We start from the raw sequence: 6,792 nt of genomic DNA on the forward strand, positions 1-6,792 counted from the left end.
AAAATAATGATAAAATTAAGTAAAATAAATCTTTAAAAATATTTTTAAAATAATAAAAAGAAAAAAATAAATTAAAAAATGGGTCCTTGTGCTTGCCTTCTGGGGAGGTGGTCCTGAGCAGGTGAATATATGGCATTTATGCATATATTACATGCAGACTGCCCCTTCTCCCCTCGCGCCCCTGCCTCTTGAGTTATTGGGCTATTTCCCCTTATTTTGCTGCATTTCTATAGTTAAGTTGGTTTTACTTGAATGATTCATGTTTAGGGGGAAAAATGAGAAACACTCTAATATTTGTTTCAACTTCTGCAAATAGAAACATAATAAATGAAGTGGCAGATGTTAAAAAAAAAAAAAGAAAAAGGAAAAAAAAAAGGTTGTCAGCGCTCGAGGAGAAACGCACTGCTCGAGCCAGATCCCACATGGCAACAACGTTCCAAACCCCTGGCTCATGCAGCCTGAGACACTAAGCATGTGTGTGAGTGCCCAGAAGCCATGGGCAAGGGGACTGGAGGAAGGGGATCACCAGACCCCGAGGAGGATGCTCATCTCTCTCTCTTACGCATACACACATGCACACGTGTGCTTTATTGTGAATAAAGAAAAAAAAAATATGGGACCAGCAGGTGATGTGGTGGCTGAGGTGCTGGACACTCACACATGGTCAACCACAGTTCTAGTCCTGGACCTCGTGGCTTGCTTTCTCAGTTCCCCCCCCCTTCTCTCTCTGTCTTTCTCTGTTCAAATTAAGAATAAATGAATAAGTAAATAAAAAAGTAATTATTAAAAAAAATAAAAATAAACACTTTAAAAAAGTAAGATAATCTGGGGTCAGCAGATGACATGGTGGTTGGGGCACACAGCCAACCACAGATTGAGTCCTGGACCTGGTAGCTTGCTTTCTCACTTTCCTTCTCTTTATCACTCTGCCCCTCTCTAGTCAAATTAAAATAAATAAATAAATAAATAAAGTTAAATAAAATAATTCTTTAAAAAAACCCACAATAATCTGCACCCCAATGTTTACTTAGCATTATTCACAATAGTCAATATACAGAATCAGCCTTAGTGTCTATAAATAGACCAAGGGATAAAGAAGATGTCTTAAAATGGGTACATACATACATACACACACTGGAATACTATTCACCCATTAAAAAGAACTCCTGCTGGGACCAGCAGTTGGCATAATGGCTATGTTGCTGGACTCCCATGTAGTCGACCGCAGTCTGAGTCCTGGACTCAGTGGTTCAAACTCATGCTAGGTGCGTGTGTGTGAGTGCTCAAGATCCTGAGAGGAGAATGGCAGAGAAGGGATTGTGGCATGGCCATCCCCCCGGGGATGATTTCTCGTTTTCTGTCTCTCTCTCTCTGTCTTTCTGGTGAGCACATACACCCTATAGCAAAAACCTCTCCAAAAAAACAAACAAAATTCCTGTTATTTGAGATTAAATGGGTAAGCCTAGAAGACATTATATTCAGTAAAACAAATCAGGCACAGAACAAGAAATACCAAAATCCTATTTTTTGTGGGGAGGGAGAGGTTTTCGCAATAGGGCGCGTGCACTTGCCAGACAAAGAGAGACATAGAGACAGAAAGCGAGAAATCACCCCCCAGGGGGATGGTCACGCCGCAATCCCTTCTCCTCCATTCTCCTCTCGGGATCTTGGGCATGCATGCACATGCACCAGGCGTGAGTTTTAAGCCACCGGGTCCAGGACCAAACCACGGTTGACTACGTGGGAGTCCAGCAACATAGCCAGTACGCTAACTGCTGGTCTCAATATGATAATTTTTTTTTTAAAAGAGAGATGCCCAGCCTTTTGGCCAGAACTGCCATCTTCCAGTAATTAACCAAAATGACGAACACATGGAACCTTTTAGAAAACATGGAGTTGTCCTTTGGCGACATATATGCGAATCTACAAGAAAGGTGATATTGTAGACATTAAGGGAATGGGTACTGTTCCAAAAGAAATGCCCCACAAATGTTACCATGGCAAAACTGGAAGAGTCTACAATGCTACCCAGCATGCTGTTGGCATTGTTGTGAACAAACAAGTTAAGGGCAAGATTCTTGCCAAGAGAATCAGTGTGCGTATTGAGCATATTAAACATCCTAAGAGCAGAGATAGCTTCCTAAAACGTGTGAAGGAAAATGACCAGAAAAAGAAAGAAGCCAAAGAGAAAGGTACCTGGGTTCAACTAAAGCTCCAGCCTGCTCCACCCAGAGAAGCACACTTTGTGAGAACCAATGGAAAGGAGCCTGAGCTATTGGAACCTATTCCCTATGAATTCATGGCATGATGGGTGTTAAAAATAAACTAATCTGTGGTCTATAAAAAAAAAAAAAAAAGAGAGATGCCCAAACTCTGGAATCAAATCCACTCTGCCACTTTCTATCTATGTAACTTTGTGTTTCAGTTGTAGGGTTGTTAGGAGGAGTAAGTGAATATTTGTAAAGTGCTGAGAACAGTGTCTGGCTCATGGCAAATATTAAGTCAAGTAAAAAATACAAAGTATAGGGCTGGGTCCATGGCACAGCAGCAATGCACTGCTTGAGAGAAGCCAGACCCCACATGGCAACCACAGTTCAAATCTCTGTCCTTGTTGGCATGAAACATACCACACATGCAGGCAAGTGCCTGAGACCCTATGGCTGGAAGCCTGGAGCAAGGAGGCCAAGCATGACTAGGCCTGTGGAGGGTGCACCTCTCTTTGTCTCTCACTGGAACTGTATACGTGCACACATTTCAAATTAAGAAAAGAAATAATACACTTTTTGTTTTTGTTTCACTAAAGGGCACATGTACTTGCAAGGGAGAATGAAGAAAGAGAAAGTAAGAAAACACCTCCCCTGGGAAATAGTCATACTTCAATCCCTTCTCCATTTATCTGTCCTTTCAGTATTTTGGGCACAAACACCTGGCATGTTTCTTTCTATTTTTTTAAAGAATTTTTTAAAACTTTATTAATTATTATTTTTTTCAATTTGACCAGAGAGAGATGGAGAGTGAGTGAGGGAAAGTGAGAAAGGAAGCCACCAGGTCTGGGACTTGAACCATGGTTGGCCATGTGGGAGTCTAGCATCTTTAACCACCACGCCACCTGCTGCTCCCCACCCCCCACATGTTTCTTAAACCACACTGGGTCCAGGGCTTGAACCAGGTGATTACCATGTGGAGTCTGACTCCCTCCCACCAAAAACAAGAGTTGGCTCCAAACAGACACTTCCAACTGAGAGAACTGTTCTTTCGTTATCAGCATGTGTGTTAATCTTTATGGGATTTTGTTTTCCCTTAGACAAACCTGGTCATCTCCTCCATGCATCTGAGCCTTTTTTGGTGGGATCTGGGAGTGTTCCTGGTTGGGACCGGTTGTGATGTGTCGGTCTGTTTGGCTGTCTGGGTTTTCTAGTCTAAGTCTGCAGTTGCTCCCTATGCTTTGCTGCTCCCTTGTGGCTACACTGAGCTAGGATGTGTCCACACGAGGGGTGGGGTTGGTTTTAACTCACATGTGGGCAGAACTGCATGTATCTCAGCAGCCAGTCTTCTGCTAGAATACTTCTTTCCTGTCTTTGCAAATTCTTCCTCATTTTTTTTTTTGAGAGTTTTTTGCTATAGGGCGTGTGCGCTCGCCAGAAAGACAGAGAGAGACAGAGAGACAGAAAGTGAGAAATCACCCCCCCCAGGGGAGATGGCCACACCGCAATCCCTTCTCCTCCATTCTCTTCTCGGGATCTTGGGCACACACGCACACGCACCCAGCGTGAGTTTAAGCCACTGGGTCTGGGACTCGAACCACAGTTGACTACATGGGAGTTCAGTGACAAAGTCATTACTCCAACTGCTGGTCCCATTGAAGAATTATTTTATTTATTTATTATTATTATTATTTTAAAAATATTTCCAGAGAGAGAGACACAGAGTGAGACAGAGAAAGCAAAAGTGAGAAAGCAAGCCTTCAAGTCCAGGACTTGATCCAACGAGCGGCCATGTGGGAGTCCAGTGCCCTTAAACGCCATGCCACCTGCCAGCCCTGACTTCATTTATTTATTTTTAAAAAGTTTTTATTGGCAGTAGATGATGAAATGGCTGCATCACTGAACTCCCATGTAGTCAACCATGATGGCTTGGAACTCACACCAGGCACGTGTGCATGCATGCACAAAACCCTGAGAGGAGAATGCCTCCACGCTACCTGCTAGTCCCCGTCTGTCCCTTTTTAAATAATTTTTAAAAGTTATTTTATTTGACTTTATTTATTTAAATTTTACCAGAGAGGGAGAGAGTGAGAAAGGGAGAGACAGGGAAAGTGAAAAAGCAAGCCACTGCATCTGGAATTCAAACCTCAGTTGGCCAAGTGGCAGTCCAGTGCCCTCCTGCTGGCCCTCTTTCTGTCTCTCCAAGGAGTGCATGTGCCCTACAGCAAAAATTTCTGTCTCAAAAAAAAAAGAAGTTTTCAGGACCAGTGGGTGGCATGGTGGTTAAGGCGCTGGACACTCCCACATGGTCAACCATGGTTCGACTCCCAGACCTGGTGGCTTGCTTTCTCACTTTCCCTCTCTCTCTCTGTCTCTCTCTGGTCAAATTAAAATAAATGAATGAATAAGTAAAGTTACTAAGTAACTAGGGACCAGTAGTTGGCATAATGGCTACGTTGCTGGACTCCCATGTAGTCGACTGTGGTTCGAGTCCCAAACCCAGTGGCTTAAACTCATGCTGGGTGCATGTGCATGTGTGCCCAAGATCCCGAGAGAAGAATGGAGGAGAAGGGATTGTGGCGTGGCCATCCCCCCGGGGGGGGGGTGATTTCTCGCTTTCTGTCTCTTGCTGTCTTTCTAGCAAGCACATGCACCCTATAGCAAAAAACTCTCCAAAAAGAAAGAAAAAAAAGTTAATGAGTAACTCTTTAAAAAAAAAAAAAGTTTTCATTGGGCTGGTCCCGTAGCTCACCATTTAAAAGACCCAGATCTCAATGACTGAAGTTTACAGTTTGAATCCCACCCCTGGCAGCTTGAAAAGCACTATGGGCAAGTGTGTGCCTAAAATCCTAATAGAATGGAGAAATGGAGAAAAAAGAATAGTGGCATGAACACATCCCATGGGGGAGGTTCTTTCTCTTTCTCTCTGGCAAGCATTTGGGACCTCTGGCAACACACAAAGAAATAAATATATAAGTAAATGAATATTTAAATAAATAAATAAATGTTTTAAATAATTATTTATTTAATTCCATTTGTTATTGTTATTTTTTAATTTAACCAGAGAGAGAAAGGAAAAGTGAGAAAGCAAGCCACCAGGTTTGGGACTCAAACCATGGTTGGCCGTGTGAGAATCCAGACCTTATTCACCTTATTCACCTTATTCACCACACCACCTGCTGGCCCCCAATAAATAAAATTTTAATTATTTTATTCATAATAGTGTGTGCACATGCATGAGAGAGAAAAGTACAGGAACAGAAGTTAGAGGAGGTCAAATGGGAATTTCTGGGTTTGCATTCGGAAACCTCCTGAGTATGATGGGCATGTGCATGCCTGTGATGCAGGACTGGCTGAAGCTGGGGGCGGGCTGTGGCATATAGACACTGCTGGGGGTGCTCTGTCTCTTTCTCTCTCACTCATGGAAGAAGGGAAAATGATAGGAAAAAAAAGTAAGAGTAGGGTCAACTGGTGGCATAGTGTTTAAGATGTCTGGATCCTACATGGCCAATTTCATGGTTTGAGTCCTGGACTCTGTGGCTTGAGAAACACGTAAGGTGAAAACATGCTGAGTGCATGTGGGCGCATGCCCAAAGCCCAGGAGCAGAATGGAGGAGAAGAGATGACAGTGTCGATGCCCCCGGGGGGATGGCTTCACACTTTCCTTCTCTGTCTCTCTCTGGTGAGTACAGGCGCCCTTTAGCAAAAAAGAAAAGAAAAGAAAGAATAGGAGCTAGAGGAATGGGATTGGAGAGGAAAGGCTGTGGAAGGAGGGCGTCAGGGTAAGGAGAGAGGACACCAGTGAAGCGCTGGGTGGAGGGGAAGGAGATGTGGGATGTGAGGGAGGGTGGGCTGGGTGGGGGTCACTGTCCCTGGAGCCTCCATCCTGTATGCTGACCTCTCGGTTCCTTCACCTTGACACCAACATTCTCCTCCATTCCACTTTAGGAAGTCCCTCTCAGGGCCGTACCCCAGCCTTATCATCACCAGAAACTGCAGCACCTATGAAATAACTGAAGCAAACATCCTACTCTCTGATATGATCTCCTTTCCTTACGGTTCGTTTGCCCAAGTTGGCTCATTGCAGCTGTTCTGCAGGCTCGCTGAAGAACCCCGACCTTTCCCGTCTGCATCTCCCCTTCTCTGCCTCAGCTTCCAGGTTCTCCACCACAATCCCTCTTTCATAATACCTTCAGCACCCCTTTTCTGCCCGCTCTTTCTCTCCCACCTCCCTGATTTAGCCCCAACCCTAGATGGCCCTGACATTTGTCCTTTTTGCACTTACTCCTGAGCAGCTAAGGGCCCCTAGGGACATCACCCCAGAGGACAGACTTTTCTCTTTTTTTCGGAGAGGTTTTTGCTATAGGGCACATGCACTTGCTAGAAAGAGAGAGAGAAACAGAGAGACAGAAAGCAAGAGGGGCCAGCAGTTAATGTAATGGCTATGTTGCTGGACTCCCATGTAGTCGACCACGGTTCGAGTCCTGGACCCAGTGGCAAACTCATGCTGTGCGCGTGTGCGTGTGTGCCCATGATCCCGGGAGGCGAATGGAGGAGAAGGGAATGCGGGACGAGCGCGTCGCCGCGG

The sequence above is a fragment of the Tupaia chinensis genome, unplaced genomic scaffold (assembly GCF_000334495.1).
Source record: "Tupaia chinensis unplaced genomic scaffold, TupChi_1.0 Scaffold000126_2, whole genome shotgun sequence".
NCBI lineage: Eukaryota > Metazoa > Chordata > Mammalia > Scandentia > Tupaiidae > Tupaia > Tupaia belangeri.